Below are 27,695 nucleotides of genomic sequence, written 5' to 3'. Positions count from 1 at the left end.
TAACTGTTCAGAATGAAATATCTGATATTAATGCTTTAATTGCTTATCATAAGCAAGGGAAGTAAAATTGTCCTTTACTGGGATGACACTCAATATTTTTTGAAAGTTGATGTTACAGCCAAAATACTGCTGTTGAATTAATATAAAACACATTTTAACTACAGAAGAACATCTGAGTTTGAAGCAGGGTTAGCGGCCAACATTACGAACATATGCTTAATTTTTCCACTAATAAATATTTCCACAGATACCGAGTCTAATGAAGCATATAGTGAGCTATTGCCATTTGATGATTATAAATACACAAACTCTCAAAAAATGTGAGCACAGAGTTAGATCATTTCACATGATAAACTGGTATTATATTGTAATGTCCCAGGAATCCTCTTAATATTGTAAATAATTTGGTACAAAGAGTAACCAAATGCCCTCTATGGTCATCTGAGGTGCACATTTCTTGTTAATTACAAATAGTTTTTAAAACTGGAAATTTCTTTCCATCCATCTTTGCATTCATAAAACATCATGCACCTCACAATCTCCACTTAATTATTGGGAACCTTATGCAGCCCCCAGCTTGGAACCCATACAACTTCTAGCTAGGGGGAGATTAATGCATGATCAATGGATCCATGCCCTGGGCATGAGCCCATAGAAACACAAAGTTTTTATTCAATAATCAGTGCCCACCAAAAAGAACGTTAACAGGGATCTAGGTGCAGAAGGGAACATTGGCAAGGCAGGGAGCTTGAATTGCCATGAGTCCTTTGATTTGTTATGGGGAGCCCTTAGGTTTGCTGTGGGGGGAGGGACAGAGATGCCAACTTTCTAATTGCAGAAAACTAAACATCCTTGCACCCCCCTTCCCCAACTCTTCGCTAAACCCCTGCTCCTGCTCACTCCATCCCTCCTCCCTCCCTCTGCCCCACCCTCACTCACTCATTTTCACCACTCTGGGGTAGGAGGTTGTGGTGCAGGAGGGGATGAGGGCTCCAGCTGGGGATGCAGGCTCTGGGGTGGGGTCGGGGATGAGGGGTTTGGTAGTCCAAAAAGGGGCTCTGGACTGGAGGGTGGGGCAGAAGCGTTCGGAGGGGGTTCTGTGCGTCTCCTGGGAAGCGGCCAGCATGTCCCTCTGGCTCCTAGGCAGAGGAGTGGCCAGGGGGCTCCAGGCCGCCGCAGCTCCCATTGGTCATAGTTCCTGGCCAATAGGAGCTGCAGAGCCAGTGCAGCATGTGGAGTCCCTTGGCTGCCTCTCCCCCTAGGAGCCAGAGGGACATGCTGGCTGCTTTCCGCACAGAGCTGGACATGAAACCTGCCTGCCCTGCTGTTGCCAACCAGACTTTTAGCGGCCCAGCCAGGTTTCCTTTTTGATCACGTGTTCTGGTAGAAAACCGGACCCCTGACAACCTTAGGGAGAAGAGGTATTTTATATTTGATAGGATCCATCTAGGTGTAATCAATGAAGTGTTGATGTAAGATCTTCAGAAAGTCTGCATATTTCTCAATTCAGGCTTTGCTTGTTAGATTTAAGATTCTTCTGATTTCAGAGTAATGCTTCACTTTTGTTGTCTCACTCAGGAAATCATCAGTACATTTCAATAAATATTTAGGTTCCAAGCTCCCCCCCTTCTATTTATATATGACTGTAACAGTGTCTGGTATCCTTCAGGGTGTTCAGCACCCTCAGGACTCCCAATAATTATTTCAGCCTCCTATGGCACTATTTGAGGAGGCACAGCACCGCCCGAATCCATTCCTTTGACCCTGAAACCAGACAGTTACGTCATATTTTGTTCCCTCTAAGTACCCAAGTTAGTACCTGCTCCCAACACTTGTTCAGATGCCTATTTCAAGATGTCAAATAAGCATATTCTATTGGCACCTATACAAAGTAACACCAGTAAAAATATGAAACTAACATGCCCATATGAATGCTATGGAAAGCCTGGCTACACTAGTAATTATAACTTTGATACACAATATTGCAAGGTGTTTAACTTTGTCCAAGGACTCATGCCATAGAGAAGACCAAAGTACAATAAACTCATTCCATGCAGAACTGCATTTTTAATTAAGATGTGTGGTCCTGGAGGAACACAATGAGGGACGCATACTAACTATAATTCTCCACTGAAATTCTCACTGATTTCCAATGTAGCTTTGCAATGATACTGAAGATGAAAGAGATCTTCAGTATGAATAAGTCTTAACTTAGCATAGTTAACTGTTACATTCAGGATCCTGCAGTACATAAATGATGGAGAACATTTTTAGGACTCTACCAGTTCTTCCATTTATTCCTCTTTCCTTCCATCCTCTTTTTCCCATTTCTTTTCTACTCTCCATCTTTCTTTGTCTGTGTGCTCTTCTCTTCACTTTGAATTTTGGTTCCATCTTTGATATCCCCAACCTGCAGAGCTGACTAGAATTTTTCTTGGGGAGAGAGTGGAGAACTTGAATTCTAAAATATTCTTCACAGCAATGTATGATTTCTCCATGCTGTGTTTCATTCTCTCCTGAGCCAAACAATCTTGCATAGGTATCTTAGGCCTTTCCATGCCCTCCCCCTGTCTAGAGGAAAAGGGCAGGTTGCCCCCTACCAGCTCCTGCCCTACTCTTCCTATATCAAACCTTTCAGTAATCCCCTGGACAAATACGGGAATAGTCATGGATACTATGATGGCTCCCCAGTATGCCAGCCTCTTCATGGGCCATCTCCACGAAGGATTTCTGGACAAATGCACCATGAAACTGATGATATACCTGCAAAACATATTTTTACCCTTTGTATACATGAGCTAAACTCCCTCAAGAAATTGTGGTAGAAATCTAACTACCACCACCCACTCATCACACTTTCTCTAGAATTCTCTCATACCAACATTAATTTCCTGGACATCATGATCAAGTTCAACAATGGAACTCTACAAAAACATATAAGAAACCCACACTAACCTTAACAGATCCAGTAACCACCCCAAACACACCAAGAAATCCATTATCTACAGCAGCACTTAGATACGACATAATATGCTCAGAATACGGCCCTTAACACACTTATACCATCTGACCAAACAAGGACACTCCACCAGAGAAGTAGATCACATCACACAACAGGTCACCCAAATACCCCAAAATAACCTGCTTCAATAGAAGGGAAAAAAAACTCTATGACTGCACAACCCTACTTGTCACTCATCACCCCACTCTGGAACCCATACAGGGTATCATTAAACAACTACAGCCTGTACTTGATGAAGAGCACATCCTAAAATAAATCTTTTCTTGAACTCCCTCATCTGGCCTTCAGATGACCTCCCCAATCTCTTCAAGCTCATCAACAGGAATAAGCTCCTCAAAGGCCAGGACATAGCAATTCAGAGCAGCACCAGCTCCTGCCATAATAAAAGATGCAGAACTTGCAGACATATCTCCACTACTACAGTGATCAGTACCTCCCACAACAAATCTTTCATCATCCAGCAGTCCTACACATGCCTATCCAACATATGGTGTATCTCATCCAGCGCACTAACTATCCCAATAGCAACTATGTGGGTAAAACAAGACATATACAACACTCTCATATACTCTTACACAGTAAAAATGAAAAAAAGACAAAAATATCATATCATAAAACAATCACTACATATCTGCCCTCTCAATCCTCAGCATCAAAGGAAACCTGCACAACACCTTCACAAGTTGAGCCTGGGAACTTAAATTCCTAACTCTGCGAGACAACAAAAATCACAGACTGAACAGAGACACTGGATTTATGACTCATTACAACAATCTGTTACCCTTATTTGTTCTATGACAGTAGAGGTGTTAACTGTCCACTTCACTTTGAACAGTCTCTTGCAGCATATTCTAATTTCTTATCTGTTCCACCTTGAATTTAGCTGTGACACTGAGTATCTTTCCCAGACATGAAAAAGAGCTCTGTGTAAGCTTGAAAGTTTGCCTCTTTCACTCACAGAATTTGGTCCAATAAAAGATATTACATCACTCACCTTGTCTCTCTAATCTCCTGGGACCAACACAGCTACAGCAACATTAAAATGGAAAATCTTTTTAAATGGGTGTTTCTATTAAAATGATCATTAGTGAAGGAGTCAATGTTGTCATTTAGGCTTCATCAGTATTGGGATGAATATTATGCTTCACACTGTTCTAGAAATTTCAGCCTCTCTCTGTATAGATTCGGTAAGATAGCATTGCATTGATTCACCATTTAGAAGGTTATCTTCATAATATCCACAGAGCGTACATTGTTTTTTAAAATAAATTTTAAATTCTAAAGTATCTTAACCTGCCATAAGGGTCTTGTAAATACAACACTAGAGCCCATTGGCTCTAGTGTTCAACATCTTAGAACTATCTAGTTTCTAGCAATTTGACCATGGTATGGAATCGCTGTGAAGCATCTCTTCCCTAGCAAGAGTGTATATATACCCAAAGACCCTTCTCTTTATAACTTGCTTGGCAGTTGAAGCACAACTGTCAAAAGTCTCTATTAGCATCTAGAGTTAAGTAATCACCATGTCAATACACAGGTATTCTTCAGTTTTTCTTTCACAAATGCATTCACTTTTCATTTAAACACAAACAGTTGTATCTCTTCCTGATCCAGATGTAGCACAATCTTAGGCAATGGATAATCACAGGTTTCAGTTAATCTTTTTCAATTTGGAAAGTGTTTGAGGAAGTGTTACTGTTCTATGTTTGAAACTCAGCACACACAGTCATTAAATATTCTTTTGGCTTCTTTAACAATCCTAAAATAATACCTCTGAGGCATGTCTAAACATTTTACAAGCCCTGAATGGACACATACCCATAATTAGAAACCAAAAGGACCCCAGGTAAAAGTAATAAATTACTGGACAATTTCCTACTTATGTAAATTTGATCTTATTACAAAGACTCAAGATTTTCACTGACATCTTTAACATAAGGCACTAAGGAACAGATTTTATGAGTGAAATGAAAATTAAAAACAAGGAAAAAACAATAGCTCATTTTAAAATGGGCTGAAGTTATCCAGACAATTCAAACAAACTCGACAAAAGTCAGTTTCCCAGACCAAACAAATTAAAAAGTGAATTATTGCTTCAGCCATGCCTACAGTTTTATGTAGGCTTTATTTTGGGGGGGGGGGGGAAGAGAAGGGAATTCAGTTTTCTTCCTTGATTGCTTCCACCACCTTTCACACTCCATTTGCAATTTCTCTCCTCTGCCAAATATCTCTGTGATATATCCCGGTTCTCCCTGGTTTCTCTGAATCCACCCTGCTCTCACTGGTACCTCTTTCTTTAAATGGACATCAGCTAAAGATGAGCACATTGGATTTTGTTCAATGACTTCATTTTAACTGGCTTGCACTGTCATATAGCCTTAAATTAAATGGCAAGCTGTGATGGAATATATAAACCCAACACTGGGATAGAAAGGCCCATACATCTGGGGACGGCGGTTCCACCTGCAGATTGACCATGCTGCACTAAAGTGGCTTCACACAGTCAAAAAGACTAACAAATAACTTATTTGATGGAGTTTAGCTCTTCAAGACTTTGGTTTTGAGATATAACACATTTCAGGAGCCTCTAACAAAGTGGCTGATGCACTCTCCTGGGAAGGTTTCCCAGAATCAGCCAGGTAAAAATGTCCCTGCATTCTAAAAATGTCTCCATATTCTAATATAGTTCTTAAAATGTAAAAAGTACTGTTTAGTTCTTCATGTAATTATTAGTAAAATTAGAGGTGCATGAATCTTATTAACTCTGCTTCCTAAACCTACAGAAAGAAATCCCAGCCAGTGTGGACCCGACCTGAACCAGGCTGGCCAGCAACGTCTGTGATTTGGGGGGCATATGATAAATGAAGGGGGAAGGTAGCCCCTGTTTATGAATATCTACCCAGACAGTCAGCTGTAAAATCCCTTCTCTGTTTGCTTTATCTGTAAAGGGTTAACAAGCCCACAGGTAAAAGAAAAGGTGTGGGCACCTGACCAAAAGAGTCAATGGGAAGGTTAAGGAGAAGTTCTGGGCCCAAGTGGCCCTGTCCCATTGCACCTGCGGAGTCTGTTCCAGCTGGAGGAGGAGTTTAAAAGAGAGACAGACAGCTCAGAAAGAAGGGATAGCAGATAGGGGCTCTTGGGATAGGTCCATGCCCCTATCCTAAGTATGGGCACCATGGCAAGTCTTGCTGCAGGAAAGGTGTCTGTAAGTGGCAACTACCCTAGGCCTCACAGCAGCAACTAGCTTGTCCTTAATGATTAAAGAATCCTTCGCTCTATCTTTTCTTGGATTGTTTGTGAGACTGTGACAATGCCGTGGACTAGGAATGTAAGTGGTAGGAAGCAGCTAAGCTGGCAGTCTCAGAGCATTCCTGGTTACTTGATATCATAGCCACTGCTAGGACCCTGGGTCAGAACCCAGTAGAAGGAGAGCCCGGGGGATATAGACAATGTAAGTTCTGAAGTAAAGGTATGAGGTCCTTAAGGGCCTGGAATTGGACATGCAACTCCTTTTGGTGGGATATTGTACTTCTATGCTTTGTTGGACTCTGTTACTCCAGAAAGAGATGGATTTCAGTGGTGACCTGGCTGGAAGGCCGAGTTTCTATCTACTAAAGAAGAAATTGCCATCACACCATGGTGACCAGCAGTAGGAGATGCTAGAGACTGGGAAGAGTTGTGACTGAGCAACTAACTATTAGGGGGTACCACTGATAAGCCCAGCCCTGTCACACAGGTGTATTTCAGAAACATAACCAAAAAATCCCTAAATTTCATTCCTATAAACAAACGAGTGTACACCTAAATATCATAAAATCACTACATCAGACTGTTGGTGAAAAATTAAAAGAGGACTTTCTACAGACAGAACAGCCAGTTCATTCTTACAAACTGTACATCATTTTAATATTGTTGTAGAATATGCAGACAAGCACTTCAGACAGTAATGCAAAATTCACAGTATTGAGAACATGTCTAAGTCTTACTCCATTGACAAGAAGTTGCAGTTACTGAGTAAAAGTAATTAATAATATACTCACCATAAAAAGTTGAGCCTTAAAATACCTTTAGATTTGTTTGAAAATGCAATTAATATATATTGTACATCAGGATTTCTGCAGGATCTTTTGAGCCAAAGACTTAGTGCACTAATAATTAGCTAAATAACTGAATGACAAAATCTGGCTTTGATTCCAAACAACTCCTGTTTGGGGAATGTTTATGTGTTGCTAGGCAACACAATTTGGGATCAATAAATATTGTCAAGTTATTTTTGCATATAATAATTGACTTGTAAGATTTAGCTGCTTGTAAATTGTGAAGTTTGTAGTTATTAACATTTAAATAGCTATATTAAAATGCTAATTTTTATAATAAAAAGCAAAAGCTACATCTTAAAACTGAAGGGAAGAACTGCCTCCCATGACGATAAATGTTCAGTAATTTGAAAAGTTTTTCCCCCTTGGGAAAACATACAACATAGTGAAATAACATTTTACGCTGGTCTGCTCACCTACCTTCTCTGATGAGTTGGCTGTGGAAAGACTATATTGATGCAAAGCTCAATTAGTGTAATTTATGTATCCTTGAACGTCAATCATTACTGTTGAGAGGTGGGACTTTCAGGCTCTCTGTGCATTAATTAAGAGCTCATCTCAGCAGAGTAATCTTTCTACCTAAGGACCAAAAAGTAAGTTTTAATTAGATTCTAAAGGACAGCATGTCATATACAAAGCAAATGTAGTTCTTTAGTTAGTATGTAAAAAAGGACAGTAAGAGGACATTATTAACAACAAACTAAAAGGCACCAATCCCTTGTTCACATTTAACTTCACAGATACAGAAGTATTTTCAATGTATAATTGAATTCTGCATAAAAGACTGCAACCAATTCTTGTAACAGTTTGTGGAGACAACTGAAGTTTGACTAGATTGTTTGGATGCCAAAATTATTATTTGACCCGTCTAATTATTGATGCTGAGCTGATGTTGATTGAGTCCATCTACAGTACTGAAGTTAGGCCATATGTCTCTCTGATGGCCAGCTTTTTGTTCCAGGCTACCTTGTGACTGAATACGAAATGGGCAAAACAATGCAAGCTCAGCAAAAGTGAGCGAATGGACTTACACACTGCATTACTTTCATAGCCTGAGTGATGGAGTACGTATGCAGTTGTTGGCTGGACCTTAAAATTCAAAGAGGTTAAAAAACTAGCTGGGTTCACTGGTGTCAGCTGCTTGAGAGATGCCTCTCTCATGGAACGGCTTGTGTGAGAACGATCAAATATGCTGCTTAAGACTCGCTTGGGAAATAGTATATAAATAATATATTACATCATTTATAAATGAAGGGAGGGAAAACAAATTTAAAAAGCTGGTCTGGAAAATAAACATGTCAGCTAATAGCTTGTGCATAGGAAAAGGGGGAAAATTAAGAGAAAAATAAGTTTACACTTGGGAGAACAAGAACAAACTAGTTTGTCAAAGACTGAAATGAGGAATATAATGAAAGAGTAAAAAACAAAAACAAAGAAAACAAAAAGAAAGGCTGGTGTAGGAAGGTCTGGAAAGAACAAATAAAATGCCAAACTCCAAAATGAAATTTAGAACAGAGGAAAAACCCAGAAAAATAGGATTTCAGTGTTCTGAAAGGTTACAGGCAGCTGCGAACAGAAGCTAAAAAAAACTAAGTGCGCATTACATGACATAATTAATAATAATTATAAAGGAGGATCTTGCATAGAGAAATAGTACAATAGAAAGATGCGTCAGAATGTGGGGAAAGATTTACTAGTTGTTCTATGAAAAACAAATCTGAGTTATGGTGTTCTTCATTGCTGTTATATTTTGCAGGCTTTTACAAAAGGAATATGTTTGGGAAACACAGCCATCATATATACTATAAATTTACCACCTAACTAGTGTACCTGACAGGTACTGAATAACAGTAGCAAAGCTGACAAAACAAACTGTAGATATTACAGGTACTGTGTGTAAACTGTTTTCCTCTAAACAATAATGTATGATGAAACTATTACTACTGTCTAAGAGCAGTTGTTCTGTGAAATAAAATAGGAAGAATGTTAGCCAATAATTTATGTTAATGTTGTTCATAAAAATATTTTATAATCCTCTCCCACTTCTCTCTCACATACACTCCCAGCCATTTATGTGGTGTTTATTATACAATAGGAATAAGAAGCACTCCCCAGGTATAGGATGGCAGTGTGACTCATTCGATTTAAGAACCCCATAAGTAGATGGGCTAAAAAAAAAATTATACCCTTACATACCATATGAATACACTGCAATACCCCTTGAAAATATTAGTATTAGAAACTTGCTATATTGTTAGAAATTCAACCTTCATCCTATGAATTAAAAGTATTATGAAAGTCACGTAGTACAAATGCCTGGTTATATGTCATACCACTCTAAGTATATGCATTTTTGAGATCTGAAATCTCGTTAGTTTTCACACAGTTTTCTGTCTTATCCCTCTGGTTTAGAGTCTGATAGACTTTGGACAGAGACATGTTTAATATTCACTAGCACTTGGGGCATACATTTTTATGTGGAAAGGAAAAAGAGATAATGCTAATGGTTTGTTATTTTTACTGTCTTAACTGAAGCAAAATATTGAGTCTTGTTATCTGCGGCCTCCTACTAGTCATATTTCGCACATTCCTTGTCAGCTGTGTCCCTTGATTAAAGTGATGGCACAGATAGCCAATACACTAAACTTCGGAATAAACAGTCAGTCTTTGTTCTTCTAAACAAAGATGAATTTTATAAAACTGTTTCATTTGCTGTCATTCACATGGGACAATGTTAAGAACTGAACCACAGGGCTTATAGGTAAGTACAAACTGAACATTAGCAGCATGGTGCCTGCTCATTCCCTCTGCCTCCTCACTCCCTTCCTTCATGTTTTCTTAGTGTGTTCTCATCTGAACCCACACTGGTGGTATGCTGCTTTGGAAGCCAGCTATAAAACAAGGCTAACTCGAACAATAAAATCTGGATGATCTACTGAACTGTGACTGAGATCTGTGACCTGCCTTCAGGTGAATCAAATTCAGTCACAAAAACTTCTGACATGCAGCTATCACAAGAGCTTCACAGAATGTCAACACAGTTGTACTAAATATTCTAAATGAAACATGCTGAGAACCACTGGATATCATGTGCTATCATAAAATAATTATCAGAGGTAGATGAACATATATAGCTATACCCCAGCACATGAAAAACAAAAATATCTACTTCCTTGATTTTTTTTTTTTAAAAAGGTGTGTGATACAGCAAATCTACTAATTGCTATAGCTAATTACAAACAACAGGAAGACACAAATTTTCAAAAGTGGCTACTAATTCTTTTTTAGACACCTACTGTTTTATTTTTCCAAAGTGCCGAGTAGTTGAAGTCAGTCACAATTGCTTAGCTTCACAGAAATTCAAACTGTCATAAGTTGGCTGGCTCCTTTAAATTAAACAGGTTTAGCTCTCCTGTGCTAGAATTGGTGCTCCCAGTTTGGCCATTTAAGAGGGTGGGGCTATGAAGAGCCAAACTGTCAATAAGGAAGGGAGAGCAGGAAGTTTCCTAGGAGATGTTGCCAGAGTCCCGGGGGGGCGGAGCAGAGGGAACCTAGGGGATGGTTTGTGAAAGCCCTGTGAGGTGGTGCCCAGCTAAAAGAGCAAGGAAGAATCCTGAAACAGAAAGGACTAAGAAAGGCAAAAGGGGAAATCACCTGGGAGCTGTAGCTCAGTTTATAAAATAAAATTGTGCCTAGAAAGGGACATTGGGTGTAGCAGAAGGTCCTCTGTGGGGAATAGCCAGCATCTTACACTACCCCTGAGAGACTAAAGACGGAAACCCAGAATTACTGGACACTTTAGAGAACGTGGCTCTATTTCAAGGAGAAAAAATAATTTTAAAATACAATTTTAAAAAACAGAACAGTTGTAGTTAATGGCCTTATTCCCTAAACTGAATCTAGAGAATGACTGTATAGCTGCTTATAAAGAAACTGAAAAGTTCATGGCTAACTTACTCACAATACAACATAGAGAAGAGAAAACTCATCATATAAAATCATCTAAGTTCGTGAACTGTTATGACCAAAATAATATACTGTAGTATCAATCCTCTGTTGAAAGGCAGCCGATGCTGGGGCCTTGCTGGTCAGCTTTCTGTTGGAAGAGAAATTAGTAATATGGAGTTTGGGTATATTTTTAGTGCAATTTGATTGTTTTACACAACATATACCAATCCTTGAACAGAGGTGGTCAAAACACAGGCAACTCCTTCTTTCAGGGAGCATAGCCAAAATGTTGATGCCTGGTTCATTAAAGCATGGAGAGTTTATATGTAACTACTAAATTATTTTTATTTATACATTACATAATGCATCAATGAGGACCTACCATAAGCTTCACCTAGCCACACTCTACTGCCTCCTCCAGTCTAAGACCCACCTTCCAAAATGGAAGATGACCTCTGGCCTCTGTAGTAATACCCCAATCTTATAGAACACTGATAGCTATGTCACAAAAATCCCAGGAAGCAACTCTGCCTCCAGAATTGATTCTAGACAGATTAAGGCCGAAGGTAAACTCCCTTTTTATGGTAACCACAGTTCCCCCAGTAAAAGCTGTATTATAAAATTACAATACGTTTCTTCAAAGAGTGAACAGTGCTTGTGCACTACAGCTATGTCTATATTATGACCTAGGAGTGTGCTAGATCTGAGCACAGCCTAGCCACCCAAAGTACAAACCCATCTGAACCCCATGAGTATGAATTTGTGGAAGCTAGCCCATGCTACCTTGGCTGTACTTCTATTTTTAGCATGCTACTTCAGATGACAGTGAGAGCAAATTTGTATATGGGAGCTGGGAATCACTCATAGTGTGCACATAGCCTAGGAAACACCTTGTAAGACTATGTGTAGTGGCACCACCTGGTGACTTCTGCCATAACAATAGTACACGTGTATCTAAGCTTATAAATAAATATTGCATTGCATATGGAGAGGTATTCTGAAACTTTCATAAAAGTTCAAACTGTCCTGTGGGTAAAAACAATGAGGAGTCCTTGTGGCACCTTAGAGACTAACAAATTTATTTGGGCATAAGCTTTCATGGGCTAGAACGAAGTGGGTTCTAGCCCATGAAAGCTTATGCCCAAATAAATTTGTTAGTCTCCAAGGTTCCACAAGGATTCCTCGTTGTTTTTGCTGTTACAGACTAACACGGCTGCCACTCTGAAACCTGTTTTGTGAGTCTCTTTCCTTCCATTCATAGTGGTGTAGGACACCATCTTTCCCATTTCCAAACGCAAAAATTCCTAGCATCAAAAACAACAAATGCTTCCAGGATAAGGAACATTTTGAAACTATTTACATAACTTTAGATATCTTTATTGAGGTAAGTATTCTATCCTTTTTGAAAAAAACCATTAATCACACAGTCTACTTTTCTTCATTTTAATCTCTCTTTGTGATTTAGTCTGAATATGATTTAACTCCCTCTAGCTTCCTATGTTACCAGCCCTTGTGGACTTTTAGGAAGGGATCCCTAGGGCCACAGTTTAGGAACTGATGACATATGATACTATTTGAGGAACAGTATGTGAACCTATAATTAAAGACTATATAGTAATACATTCAAACAAAAGGGTGGCGTTAAGATGACACGTCATTTCCTGACTTCACTGTTTTAAAATTGTAACTTTCTCTTAGAATTTTAATTTATCTTCATGGGTTTTTGTTGTAGTGGTGGTGGATGGGTGGTTTTAAGGAACAAAAGAAAGGATCAAATGGAGTTAAAATGGAAATTTATTTCCCACCTTATAGTAGCTGCTAACCTTCCTTCTATGTATCTCCCTGCCACACACTCAGGTAAGAATGAGGGTAGGAAAATATTTGCCAAATATTCACATTACCTAATATACCCTGAAAATGATATTACATCTGAAAAGCATTTATTTTATGCAGCATTACTTAAAACATCTACAGTAGCAGTTCAGAAGTGTTACTATATATTACATCTTAAATTTTGCCGGAGTCCATCCCAGCTCAGTCCTATCCCCACACAGTAAGAATTGTTCAGCTTGACTTTTCTTATTTCTAGTACATTAAAGCATAGAGAAACACAGTAGGTGGAGATTTCTCTGTGGCCAAAGATCTCTTGTGAAGGAGGGTCAGATCCTTTGTCTATCAGTTTATCATACAGCATGGGAGTCACTTTGAAAATGATTCTATTGCAGTCAGCAACATCCACAATGAGGATGGAAGTCATTAATCAGGCAGCCATATCTTAACGTGTTCTACTGTCGAGACAGTGACCGTTGCTGACTCTATGGATAAGAGAGAAGTTCATTTTAAATTGGGATGCAGCTGTATGTGATAACTTTGAATTCAGCATTTTGCTACCTCAGTCTTCCCAGTTATCCCTTCCATTTGTCACATTCTCCTCGCCTACCCTAATCTTAGTATCTATACTCAACTTTATGCAAACATTTCAAATCCATATTTTTGAAATGAGAAAGTTAAGACACTGATTAACCCATGTGACTGGGGAATTAGTTTCTTGGTTCTTAACTATACACACAATTGAAAAGCGAACAAGAATGAGATACTATTACCATAGGATCTGTACTTTTTTACATATTTGACCTGCTTGGGAGTGTGAGACACAGGACTGATGCTGAGAGCAGAGAATGCAGAAAGTCTGTGGGGCTGTGGCAGAGATGTGCAGGATGTGTCTAAGGCAATTGACCTTGCTAACCTTTGAGGGAGATGAGCTTTTAAGAAACACCCAAGCAGGTAAACCTTTTGGATTCTTAGCTTGTTCTCTTCTTGCCGTGTGTATATTTGAGGTGAATGAACAATATGGAAGGATCTGTTTTGAATAATTTTAATCATCTGCTGATCACAGGTTTCCAGAGACAAGTGACTTACAGGCATCAATTCCAGTTGGGCCTCCATGTGTTAATATGGTTGAAACCAGAGGACTGCTACCCTGGGATTTTAGCTAAGAGTAGTAGAACTACAAGGGTCCACCATGGCAAAGTTGAAGGTAGTGAAACTTGTCACCTGAGAGATGCAGTCATGAGGCACTACAAGGGGTGAAAGTAACTGCTCACTCTGTAACAGTATTAAGGGATTATGGGGTGTTGTAGCCTGGTACTCCAGTCTGAAGTGGGGAGAACCTCAGACTTCCACTCTGGGAGGAATGCCAGTAGAGAGCCATCACACCAGTAAAAAAGGTAATCCGTCATGATCAAGCCAACTGGAGCAGAACATTATTCTGTACTACTTAGATGCTACATATATTTATCTAAGATTACAGAAAAGCTCAATATAGTCTATTGATTTGTTTGGAAAGAATCTGTGATCCTATAATTAAAGACAGTTTCATTACTGAACATGCAAAAAATAAGGCTGGGTGGTGTAAGTCATATTGTGGGTACCAAAGAATTACTGATTTCAGGGTGTGCATTACTTATATGGAAGTTACAGTACTAGATAGGAGCAAATAACTGTGAAAGAAATTTTTTACCGGGTCTTGCAGTGCTATTCTGGCTTCCCAATGCAATCCCCAACCCATCCATCACCACCAGTATATCTTCACATTGATAATAGTAATTATGAAAAGCAAAAGAAGAATGTTGTCATCTTCCATATGCCAAGGTACCCATTCATTTTGTACTGATATTCCAGTAAACCCTCAGCCAACCAAGTGATCGAGCAGCATATTATATAAATGATATAATAGGGGGAAGCCCCTACCCACTCTTCTCATTCTGGGTTTCAGACACGTGAATGCAGTTATATTTTATGCTGCTGCTGTATTCTGGAGTTTATTAATAGAACCAGCACTGGAATTATGACCACTACCCTTAATACACCTTATGACCTCTCTACTATCAGTTTTCACATTGTAATTGATCCCCCTCCTTCAATTTGGAGAAACATGAATTACAACATGACATTACTTCAAACTTCTCTTACATCATTACTATGGGGAACAGAGATCAACCTGCTATTCACTTTCCAGATATTATTCTTCCTATTTCACTGCTAAAGGCCTCTGTCGCACCATCCTCATCTATATAAGATAAGGAACTGCTTCCCAATTTCTGGCTCCAGAATGTGGTGCTCTCTCTATAATGGTCTGTTCTTCACAGTTAAATCTAGCAAACTGGACCTTTATTTTTTCCACACATCTTTCTGGGGTTTGCAAGACAAGATGTCTAATAATGGGAAATCATGTTACAGCTTCTAGACCTGGCAATCTTGTCCAGTTTCTGTTAGAAGAGATGGCCCTTTCAGAGGTTCTCTTTTCTGCATAGATGATTGCTGCTGCTCTCACAGTGTGTGAAATCATTCTGATGCCTCAATTAAGCAGAAAAAAGCCTCTGCTTAGTGATCTCTCTCGGAGTGGTGTGCTCCATACTTATAGATCTGTAATGTACTGTGAGGGTTACTAGATTAAAATCAAGCCAATTCCTTTACTTCATAGTTCAAGGAAAGGGTTTAATAGGAAAGTGATCTGAAATTAGGCCTTAAACAAGTTTAATTTCCTGGCTCTGTGGTCAAGGAGAGGATTAAACACGGCGGTGGCCTTAATCTGTGCAATTCTTATTTATGAGTCAGTTCTCAGTTATGTAAAACAGACAATAGGTTTGTAAAGATGATACAGGCACAGTTGAGCAGATTCTGAGTGGAAGTGTACTGACAATATGGTATACTTTATCATGGTGAAGAAACTTTAGTTCAAATCCATGTCCCCTCTACAGCTTCCTCGTATGTGCAAGCCAGCCATAAAGCCAGTTTAGCTGTCTGGGGGAAGGATTCCCCAAACTAGGGGGAATCTTTATGTGGCACAGAACCGTCACAGCAGTTCTCAGAATGTGGGGGCATGTCTGACCCATCTACACTAGGTGACTATCAGTTGCCATGATGGCCCTTAGGAGCCATAGGCAATCAGATGTGCATATTAGAGGAAGGCTGCCCTAATATGGCTGTCTGACTAGCTAGCCCCAGGATCAGGGGAAGGAGTGTAAAGATAGCATTAAAGCCACCTTTGCTCTCTAACAAGTGAAACTCAGACACAGTCCAGGTCTGGAGCCAGAAAACCATTTTGGTTGAGAAAAATGCAACTCTTTCTTGGCAGTATCAACTGGGAGGATTAAAAAGAGCAGGAAATGGATTCCTATGGATTCTTAAACACCTGAAGAAAAAAGTACCCTGCTATTCTACGAAAACAGTTGTAGGGATGTAGAGCGCTCGCTTCTTGCGGGATGTAGCTCATAATTTGTAATTCAGATTGAGAGTGGGAGATAAGAGGGGGAAAAAAAAACAGATACATAGTCGTTATAGCTAACGGCTCTCATGGAGGTAGATTAACTATGCCAGCAAGAGAAGCTCGCCCATCTTCACTAAAGTGCTACAGTGGTGCAGTTGCACTGATGCAGCATTTTAAGAGTAGACTTGTACTCAAAGAAGCATTCACAATAGCTTCTGCAATTACTCCTAAGCAAACAAGATAGTTTCAATCAACCAGAGAAACAGAATCCATACCATGTGACTAGTTTCAATCAAACCAATGTGAAACAAGGCAATGCACTGGTAAAAATAGCCTTGAAATTTCTTCAGGCACTGGAATGTGGGAAAAAGTCCAGGATAATTTTTAAAAACATTTGTCACTTGCACACAAATTTTCAGGCAAAATGCTGGATTTTTATACACGGGGCATGTGAATGTCACTTTTGCAGCCAATATTTATGACAGCTCTAGCAAAAGTCAACTGATTTTTAAAAATGTCTGTATTAAAATGCTTTACAGAAACAGATGTGCTTCTTTGCTCATTATTTATTGTAGTTTGCCGTGACTTAACCTGGATGCTGCAAGAAGCTTAATATATGGATTTATGGTACTTCTGTATCCTCCAGTAAAATGCTATTTTGTTGCTTCTAACAAAAGTACTCTTGCGTGAATCACAACATATATTCCCCATTTCTCCCAACAACAGTGAAATATGAAGGGGTTTGAAGAATATTATTCCGTTTCCTCTGTTGGTGAACACTAGTGTCACAAAAGCCAGGCTTTAAGAGCAGTGTTCTTTCTATATGGATATGAATATATTTTGCACCTAAAATATAGTTTTTGGAAAAAAGTCAACAGTCGAATTTTAGTGGCCACTCTGAAGCAGATCATAATAAATGAAGTTAGGTTGGTTTTTTCATTACCTCAAAAACACAAACAAAAACCCAGAACTATGCTTGTAATATAATTAGTAGCTTTGTTTTTTTGCTGCTCATCACAGTCCCAGTCGATCAAAAGCAGAGACTTTCATTTACTCTTCCTGTCCCCACACTATCCTCACTGAATAGGAAATATTTTTATTGAAGAGTAATAAAAGAGATAAAAGTATCATACACTTAAACTTGCAAAGCTCTTGAAGCTGAAGACGTATCCATGATTTCTGCAGCTGGATCTGAATTCTCTCAATTCAACACCTCAGTTTGGGGTCAGAGGCTACAGCAGCTATATGTCACGTCTACAGATCATATGGCTATGATCTCTGTTGCAAATTAGGCAGAAAATATGAGCAGAAAATATGTACTGGAAAGTCAAGGTTATTACTCTTTATACAGCTTTTCTTTCTCTTTTTTTGTTTGGTCTGGGCAATGTAGTAAAAGATCTGGCTCAGATTTAAGGTAGGACAAAAAACGATCTGTTGAATGGCTTTTGTAAAACTACCCTTTGAGCCAGACAATAATTGGCAAGAACACCTACCTAGAATCAAATTTGTGAGCTGTTTCTCACACAATCAAGCTATTAAATAGCTAAATGGTGTTTTCAATCGGACAAGAAAAATAAAGTAAAACACCAATGGAGCCCTCCCTACTCTCCAGAAGGAAGGAACATATATGAAAACATTATGCATTTCTTTCTCATCTGTATCTAGTTAATCTTTAACTAAAAACAAGGTGTAAAACAGAAATCGAAACAAAACAAAATGGAATACAACCCCCCCCCCCACCTTTAATGTCCCTTTAATTTTAGAGCTAATGGAAAGCCATCTGACTCATAGATATTATAGTTTAATAGTATTTTTCTCACATGCAAGCCATTGTGATTCTACATACTGTACATTGCTAATGAAAGTAATACATAAAAATTACTGTCACAGGAAACTGTCCTGCTAATATTATTCATCACAAATGATCAGCCAGACATGGTTGATTTCTACTAAAAATATCCTTGTGCACATTTTTGTTATCCTTGATATTTATTCAGTGACCATCTGAGTAAACAGCATAAGCGTTATCAGGGCAGCTTGTATTCATCAGGCTTTGTATGATCAAATCATATGTCACCATAGTAAATTACATCCAAGTGGATGCTTGATTGATTCTGAAGTTAACCTTATGGTTAGCTATCAAGTCAGCAAAAGTTGAATTGTTGCTTAACAACCCAGCTTCTGGTTAATTAGGACTAAATACCATATTTATAGTTTTTTCCCCCCCTTCTTCTGCAGGGTGTCAGGAATTGGCACATTGAAATGTGTTATGTACTAGTATCAATCCACTACTGACGTTGGAATTCCCCATATTTTCCCTCTTCAACTATTCCTGTCAAGGTTTTTCCTGCTCAAGATAAGAAGTTGGCCTAAAATATCCAAGGCTGGATTGGTTACTGTTTACATAGCCATCAGCAGGCCACAATGTACCCCAAAGCCCACAAACGCACTGGGAAAGGACATGTGGCACAAACACTTAGGTGCAGTCCAGTGTAGTCCCTTGCTGATGGCTAGTATGGAGTTGAGCAAGTCATGACTCTGTCTCCTTCTGCATGCTTTGGGGGTAGCTTCTGTCCTGGAATAACAACTGGAAGAAGCATCCTTTCACCTCACCAAGCACTATGAAAACCAGAATGACAGCCAGGCACAAACTAGCCCTAACAGATAAATAGATAACACATCATTAAAAGAGTGCAAAGTCAAACATTCAAAGATTAGGAAATGCCAGAATCAAAGTTCCCTGAGCCACCTTAATGCAACACCTTTGTGCATGTATATTACGATTCAGTCTTTAATTACATGATCACATACTATTTTTTTCAACATCACTGATACCTCATGTAATGCACAGGACTGACCGGCTCTGGGGATGAATCAAGTTGCTGTTTATAGAAACTCTGGCTCAGTTGTTGGAGTTGTGTAGTGAATAAGCCAGGTGACTTACAAGAAGGGAAAGTATGGTTTCCTGGTTAAAGCAGTTGAATGCTGCCCTGAGAACTCTGTTGTATCCCTGCCCCTGCCACAGTGTGTGTCTGTGATGCTGGGCAAGGCACTCTAAACCAGACTTCTCACAGCTGGTCACTACATTTTATCTTCTGGGTGCCTGACTTGAGACCCTGGGATGTAATTTGCAGAACTGCTGAGCAGTCAAAGCTACAACTTAAGTCAATGAGAGCTGGTGCTTTGAAAATACCTAGTGTGGGCATCCAAATTTGAGAAAACATTTGGCCTTAATCACTCTGTGCCTCTGTAAAAAAGGGATAATAGCCTGCTCTCATCTCTCAGGGAGGTTATGAAAATAAATTCACAAATGTGAAGCACTTAGATATGATAGTGACAAACCCCACAGAAAACACCACAAATAAATTAATAATTCTGTATTCAGTGCAGGGTTTGAATAGTGTACAGTAAATAATGCATGAGGCCACACCTTGAACTATGATGATAAAACAAAAATTGGATTTCTTCTCATTCAGTGAGCACTATCCATCCTGTGCACCAAATGAAACAGGGTACTAGGCTCTGAATTTCCTTGATGTTTTTGGGCACTGGAAGACACTCAGCATTACTTTAGAAAATTAAGCTACAAAAGCTATGTTTCATCACTGCTTGCTCTTTTTCTTGCAAAAGACAGGATTATCAAATGAGCAATTTGTGTTTTGCAATGTATAATGAATTGATGAGGAGTGCAAATAAGATATATTGAAAAGTTAGTAACTGGATACAAAAGTAATGATATTCATGACTGCTCTAACTCATTTAAATTGCTTTTTATCAGAACATAAATGATTTCCAGGGCAATGAAATGGGTTGTTTGTCCAAACATGCTCGTCCTTTTGGGGAATTATGTAAATTCCACCTTTCTGCTTTTTGAATATATTGGTCTGGTCTCTCTTTCTTGAGAATCCAATACAAGGATAACATGTTTTGATGTGACTGCTTTTGTACGAAATAGTTTACTCCTTACAACATCTCAAATATATGTTGTCCACATTAGTACCCAGTTCTGCAAGGTGCTAAGCATCACTTGTGTCTTCAGTGGGAGTTGAGGGTTCTCAGTACCTAGCAGGACTGACCCTTTGGAATGTATGCAAGATTGTCTCTCTCACCAACAGAAGTTGGTCCAATAAAAGATATTACCTAATCCACCTTGTTCCTTTGGAATGTAAGCAGTTCAGGTGGAGGAACTTTAGTATTTTACTTATTTGCAAAATGCCACAGACATTTCTGATGCTACAGTATATAAATATTAACATGTAAATATTTAATAATCCTATTTAAGGAAAAATAAAATACCCATATGGTATAAGAACCTGAACCTATTAACAAAATTAAAGGCAAATATACAGAATAATGAGATTGCACGCAGGATACATAAAAAGGGGGAAAGAATTTAACAGAAAAAGAACAAAAACATGTCAGCATTGACAGGTGTTTGCTTGTGGTGGAGCTACTGTCTTTGTTGGGGAGCTCAGTCATGCTTTTGGTATACAGTGCATAGAAGGGCTAGTATGGAGAAGCACCATTGCAGAGGTAAAAGTGGGAGGTATTATGACACAGAGATACACATTTAAAGTGAGTAGTATACTACCTATTGTGCAACCAGCCAATTCTGTTGGTTGGCACGTAAGTGGAGGCACAACCATGACTCATACACTTAGGGTGAGATTCTGCCATCCTTACTGACGCTGAGTAGTACAGCTTTGTGTCATAGAGGCCAATTGTTGCCAGCTGGCAAAGGGTTCACTTCTCTGTATCAGCAAATTCCTAACAGGCCTGACAAACTCAGTACACCAACACACTACTTTGATGGTATTTATCCATAAATAGCATCTTGTGAGGTATCAAATGAAAGCTGGTGTAATTAATATAATTGAGAAATGTATGTACTGATTATATTTAAACATTATGTGTACCCACTAAAATAGGTTTTAAAATATGTAACAAGGCAGAGTTGACGAACAGGTTTTCGGCCAGACAAAGCAAGCTTATTCACCTATCCCTTTCTCTGATGATAAGTTTAGGCTAGTAAACAAAACACAATGGGAGCTATATTTGCATTTTAAGTCAACATGAGGGTGTGAAGTAAACCTGGGGGGTCAGCACACTGGAGAACAAACAGTGAAGGGCATTTCAAACATTTGCTGGATTATAACTGAGGGACAAGTAAAATATTTTGATTATCCATCATGGAGGGAGCAGAAAGGACAGTGCTTTTTGCATCCATGAATGGTGGCTCCCAGCCTGGTAGTTTGGTCATGCTGGAACAAGTTTAAGGAGAATGTTATATTTTTGCTTTATGTGCATTTCTATTTCCACTATTCTTACTCAGTATTTCTTAAATCTTAATTTTTGTTAGTAAACATGATTGTTTGCACTCTAACTATATCTCTGTGCTGTGGTTTATAAAGAACCTGATCCTGAATGGTACCAACCAAGCTGTGTATATAGTGTTCCCTTGGGAATAATGAACCTCATAATTACTATGACTGTCCAGTGACAGGAGTTGGACACAATTGAGGGATGTTTCAGAGGATCTTGGGGTACACCAAGTGATAACTCGGAAGGCAAAGTAGGAGTTGGCAGGGTCTTGAGGAGATTGCTCAGGTGGCTGACAGACTGGGGGTGTCAGAGAGCTGATACCCCATTAAGCATCAGCAAATCTCTCTCTCTCACTCTCTGAGGCAGGGGGGTAATATGTTGACCCCCAGTATGGACACCCTGAGAAAGTATCAAAAACGTATTCTGTGTTTGGTCCCAGTGATAATCATGGGACTATTCACACACTAGTGTGCCACTTGACAGGAGTGAGGCTGGCATCTTAGCTCTAGAAAGATCATAGTACTTTTGGATGTTTGCAATGCTGTTACAGCCATGTTGGTCCCAGGTCATGAAAGTGACAACGTGGGTGAGGTAATATCTTTTATTGGAGCAACTTCTTTTGGTAGTTCTTGTTTGTTTCACCCACAGAAGTTGGTCCAATAAAAGATATTACCTTGTCCACCTTGCCTCTCTCACAGTACTTTTACGGTTACTTCGAAGCTTTGCCACAAACCTGGGTAAGTGAGCCATTCAAAGAACAGCACAGGGAAGAGGTGGAAGCCCTGCACTGGCTAGAATATTCATCTAGGCAAGCCAAGCTCTGCCTATTCCCCACTTACCTCAGCTTCATGGGACCTCTCACTTTTACACATGAACTTCAGGGTCACAGTTGCCAACTTTCACAAGCCCGACTTTCACAATAAGCCAAAAACCAAGCTAATCCCATTTCAAAACAAGGCCAAAACAAGCCAATTCCTAAGAATCCCAACACTCTATGTGACTAGATCTCCCCGGTGTGCAGTCTGGGACTGTGGTGGGCCCACTGTGCACCCCGGCTTGCCTCCTCTTGCCCCAGCTGGGAACTGATCCCAAAAATAGAAGCAGCAGGCTACAACAAGCAACAATCTACAAGCCAAAAACTAGCCAACAAGCAACTCGCAAGCCAATTAAGCCAAAACCAAGCCCAAATTTCTGCGTTTTTTCCATGGGTTTGGCATGTCTGATCAGGGTTTCTCACACAAGAACATAAGGGTGTTTCTCTCCACAGCTGCTCAGTCCAAGGGACAATCAAGCCCATAGACAACACTATTATTTACATTCAAAAATAACTTTTACACAGCAAGTTTTGTATTGCTGGGTTGAATAAGGCAGCTTTTATTACCATTTTTATTTACTTGCTGTTACTTACATTCATACATGCAGGGCTTGATTTAAACAAACTATGTTTTTCACTAAGCCATCCATTTAATTTAAAAAGGCCAGATTTATTTGTCAGCATAATATCACTTTTTCCCATTATAAATTCCCTTCTGAATGTTGGCTCCTTTTCACAAGATCAACAACCTCGGAATCTAGCCTTTGTCAATGCACCTTTTAAGTTTGTTTTTTTTTAATAAGGGACAAAAGGTTGCCATTCACAAGGACCAATTCTTGCCTATAACACTAAATAAGGTAGCACCACTCTCCTCTTTTTTAATTATTAAAGCCTTTTAAGTGAAGCTGAAAAGACTACAAGGGTATTCAGTGCAGAATGTTACAAGATGGAAAGGTACAGAATCAAAGACTTGCCTGCAGGCACCAAGGGCCCTTCTTACAGCAATTCTTTTTCCCCCTCACACAATTGGAATACTTGCTTGAGCCTAAGATTTCAGTGCATATGGCATTTATTTCTATTGTATACTTATATACCGTGACAGCACTATTCATGTGGAATGCACAGACATAATTTACTCGTCTTAATATGAATGAGTTGGTTGATATCTCTTGTGATAAACTGCTAAGCATTAGAATTCTTCTCCTTGTATAAGATTCTAATTGTCACAGTGAGAGAGGACATTGCTAAGATCCTCGGACATAGTGAGCATCCTGCACCTTGTAAACATGCTCTGAGAACAATTTCATTTTCAAGTAGAGACGGAAGAAAATTATAAAAGTGAAAGGAGATGGTGAATTCATTTTATTCAATTTCAAAGTCTTTGACTTTCCACAAAAGCGTTATATCTGCCTATAATAAAATAGACTTACTCCTCATATGGTAGTTTTTGGTTAGCTGAGGAAGATACATAATGCCATGTTCTAGACAAAGATAGACCAGGACAATGAGCTTCTTTGGGAACAATTAGCTCCATTCTGGTGCCACCTGGAGAAAGGTATCTTCTTAAAAGAGAGAATCCATGCCCAATAACAGGTGGTGCTCAGAGGGAAGCAGAGCTAGATCACAGAGCAGGGACTGATGGCTAGGAAATCCGATGATGATCCCAGATGCCTGGACCCTCTGTAAGTGGAGAGACCTTTCTTTACCTTGGTGGGGGGGAGGGTGTCACTTTTTTCCTGAAAACCCAGGAAACTCAATGTGAACTCCACAGGGTATGTCTACACCATAGCTGGGAGCGAGCCTCTCAGCTTGGGTTAACAAACTTGTGCTAGCAGGGCTCATGCTAGCACACTAAAATTAGCTGAATAGACATTGCAGTGGCAGCTTAGGCTAGCCATTCTAGCCTGCATCTGAGCTCAGGTGGCTAGCCCAATCCTCTGCCAGTACTGCAACATTCGTGCAGCTTTTTTTAGCATGAGCTCTGCTAGCACAAGTCTTGTCTACCCAAGCTGAGAGACTCACCAGCTCCCAGCTGCAGTATAAGCATGCCCTCACTCTGACAAGGGGTTAGAGACCCAGCCCTCGGAGATCATGGACCAGTTGCCAGGCAGGCAGACTCCATGGCATGCTCCCTTCCAGGGCTGCATACTGCACAGCTGCATGGAAGACAACAACATGGATCCTAAAGGAGGTATGCTGTCTTGGGGCATATGCGCACAGCTCTGGGAAGCAGAATTGAGGCTCTGGGATCCCTGGTAATGGGCTCAGAAATCCATTGATTGGTGACCATAGCAAAAACTGCTACTATAAACCATTCAAATACATTGCATTTCTTGCCTACCATAGAAATTCACTTCAGATTCTATAGTTTTCACAGGTGAATTCCAAGATAGCTCCCAGCTATGCATAATTGCAAATAGTTTTGCATATAGATCTAGCTCCTATATCATTCATATGCTCCAAATGATGTATGATCTAGCAAGATGCCCAACAATGAAATAATTATAAGTATGGTGTTGCCTGCATAAATTCCTATTTACTTAGAAGTCAGCAGGCAACCTCCAAATTCAAATTTACACATCTCTGAACACATGATGTGTGTTGAGGGATCAGAATCAAATCAAAGCGCTAAGACTCAGTATCTGTAACGGCTAACACACTGGTACACTCTGTGAGTCTGTTTATCCACTAAAGTTAGGACAAAGACGTATTAATAATCCAAACGTTATGAAGGAAACATTATGAGCAATAGCTTTTGTTTTGGGGGGAAAGTTTTACATGACATTATGTCAGCTGCTGATGGAGGTCTACTTTTGGTATAATTTTAATGTTTATACAATCTGGCTTTACATATTTTGCAGTTGGTTTTGTTTTAGGCTGTGAATGAATAAAATATACCTTGCAACTAGAGTGAAAACTCCCTAAATCACCACAAACCTCAGATAACTCAGAGCAAAACTGGATATACAGGCTCAGTTGTTTTTATTTACTGTATAATTAGAGTAATTATTTTACTTGGTACAGTAGTATAAGTGCCACAGTTGAACTGAGATCTCAGATAAATAAAGACTATCAAATTAACTGACTGTGGATACATTATTTATTTGTACAAGTTATTGATGACCATATAACTCATGAGTGATAGAGAGAAGCAGAGCCACAAGTGAGTTTGTAAAGGACATCAATAAAGAGTGGAAATAAATAATGTATACAGATACAGGACCACTGGATATTTGCTTTGTACAGTATTTGTTTTAAAGATACATATTATATTTAAAGGTTACTTGAATTTTCAAAAAATATCACACAAAGATATGGCTTTGGCTCCTTTTAATTATTATTTTTTTTATAATTATACCATGCAGGAAAAACAATCAGATGGTTTCTCATCTGATGCACTTTTCTACATGTGTGCTTTTTACTATAAAAGTAAATTTTGTCTCTCATTTATGCCTTCCACAGTGATAGTTGTTCTTAGGAACTAACACAGACCTTGATTCTGTAAACATTTACACAGGTACTGAACGTTAAGCGTGTGAGTAGCCGTATCCTTCAGTGAGACTGCACATGTTCTTAGAGATAAGCAGATATATAACTGGTTGCAATATATGGCCACAAACTGCACTGTGGTTGCCATTAAAAGTTACAGTTTTCTAACAGATACCAAGATATGGTAAATGAGTGGCTGCAGTATTTCCCTAGGCTTAGAATAGGGAATAACTGTAATATTCATATACCACTGTGTAGTAATTGTCAGTAACTGCTGACTTTTTGATGAGGGTCATTACTTTCCTGAGCCTTAAAATTTCAACTAACCTACAGAATCAGAGAGTCTTTTTTACTGTATTATACAACTGAGATCACCATGAAGAGGAAGAAATCCCCTGCCAGGTGGGAGGAATTGTATAGGTCCAGGGGCTGTATTATGGTCATCTATATAAAAGAAGTGAATATTCTATATTTATATACTGTGCCCCTCACTGTGGTATCTATAGTCCTTTGATGGGAACTGATTTTCAGAAAGTACTACGGTGCCCACTTTCTGAAAATCAGGGCCCCTTTGACATGTCTCAAGTTAGGCACCCAAAATTGAGGTAAGCAAAATAACTAATCCCTTTTGTAAACCTTGACTTGAGTACCAACTCTTTGGTTTTGTTACTAATCCAAAACATGGATTCTTATCAGTATGCTATTGAATTTTCAATTAAGGAAATCGTGTTAGATCTCACAAGGACAATTTCACTCTTTAATATTTCACAGATTAGTTTTGTGGGTTCTCTTTCAAAACAAGTTTCATGCTGACCTAAGTTGTTGTTATATAGATAGCTGAAAATATTTCTTGTTCTCCTGAAATCCAGAAATAAAATGACTGTTACGGCTCCTATTATGGAAAATCTTTTAATAATTGAAACAGTGACCTCCTCCAACTGGTTTTCTATGGATAAGTCAGGAGACCTTAAAATATATTTGTCCTGAAACATCACTTAAAAAAAAACCCATAAAATTCTAGTTAAAAGTGATCGTTAGCTTCGTACTAAAGATGCTCCATTTGCCAGCAAACTGAAGCTGTAAGCAAAATTTTTTCAAGTACAGAAGGCCAAACAGAAACTGGATCTGCTCTTTCAAGTCTCTCCTTTAAATCCTAATATACAAAAGTTGGAGTCCAAGGATGTATTTTACAGAGCCTCCAACACTCAATGTAAAATTGTAGTACCTTGAATTAAGATATGTGAAAGAATCTTTATTTCTGAAGATCAGTTTTGATTTGATCCTGTTACAAATCAACTTATTTTTATTCTTTCTTTGATTTCTTTAAGTTTACCAATTGCCAGCAATACAGCGAACTTATAAAATTCACCAACATAACAAGGTATATAAAAGTAACTATAGTCCACCTCTCCCAGAACCTCAAGATATGTTTCGAGCTACACAGAGCTTTTCCTCAATTCTCTTCCTTTCCCCACCGCTCCCTGGACAGCTTGTGTTCTGGCAAATAGGTGACAGGCAACACAGATCTTGGAAAGAGTTAATACTAGCAAATCTCAAGATGAGGTGGTTGAGGGGCTAAAGTAATGGACTGCTATTCCACAGGGTGGAGGAGGACAGAAGTGGCAGGAAGCTGCTGCCTCCAGATGCTTTGGAGTTGGAGTAGACAGGCCAGGTTTCTGACATGTTTCACTCTTTAAAAGCTGGCAGATTCTGACTGAGGCACTGGGGATGGGG

The sequence above is a fragment of the Chelonoidis abingdonii genome, chromosome 5 (genome assembly GCF_003597395.2).
Source record: "Chelonoidis abingdonii isolate Lonesome George chromosome 5, CheloAbing_2.0, whole genome shotgun sequence".
Classification (NCBI taxonomy): domain Eukaryota; kingdom Metazoa; phylum Chordata; order Testudines; family Testudinidae; genus Chelonoidis; species Chelonoidis abingdonii.
The sequence above is the reverse complement of the archived record's forward strand: the minus strand, read 5'-3'. Positions refer to the sequence as shown.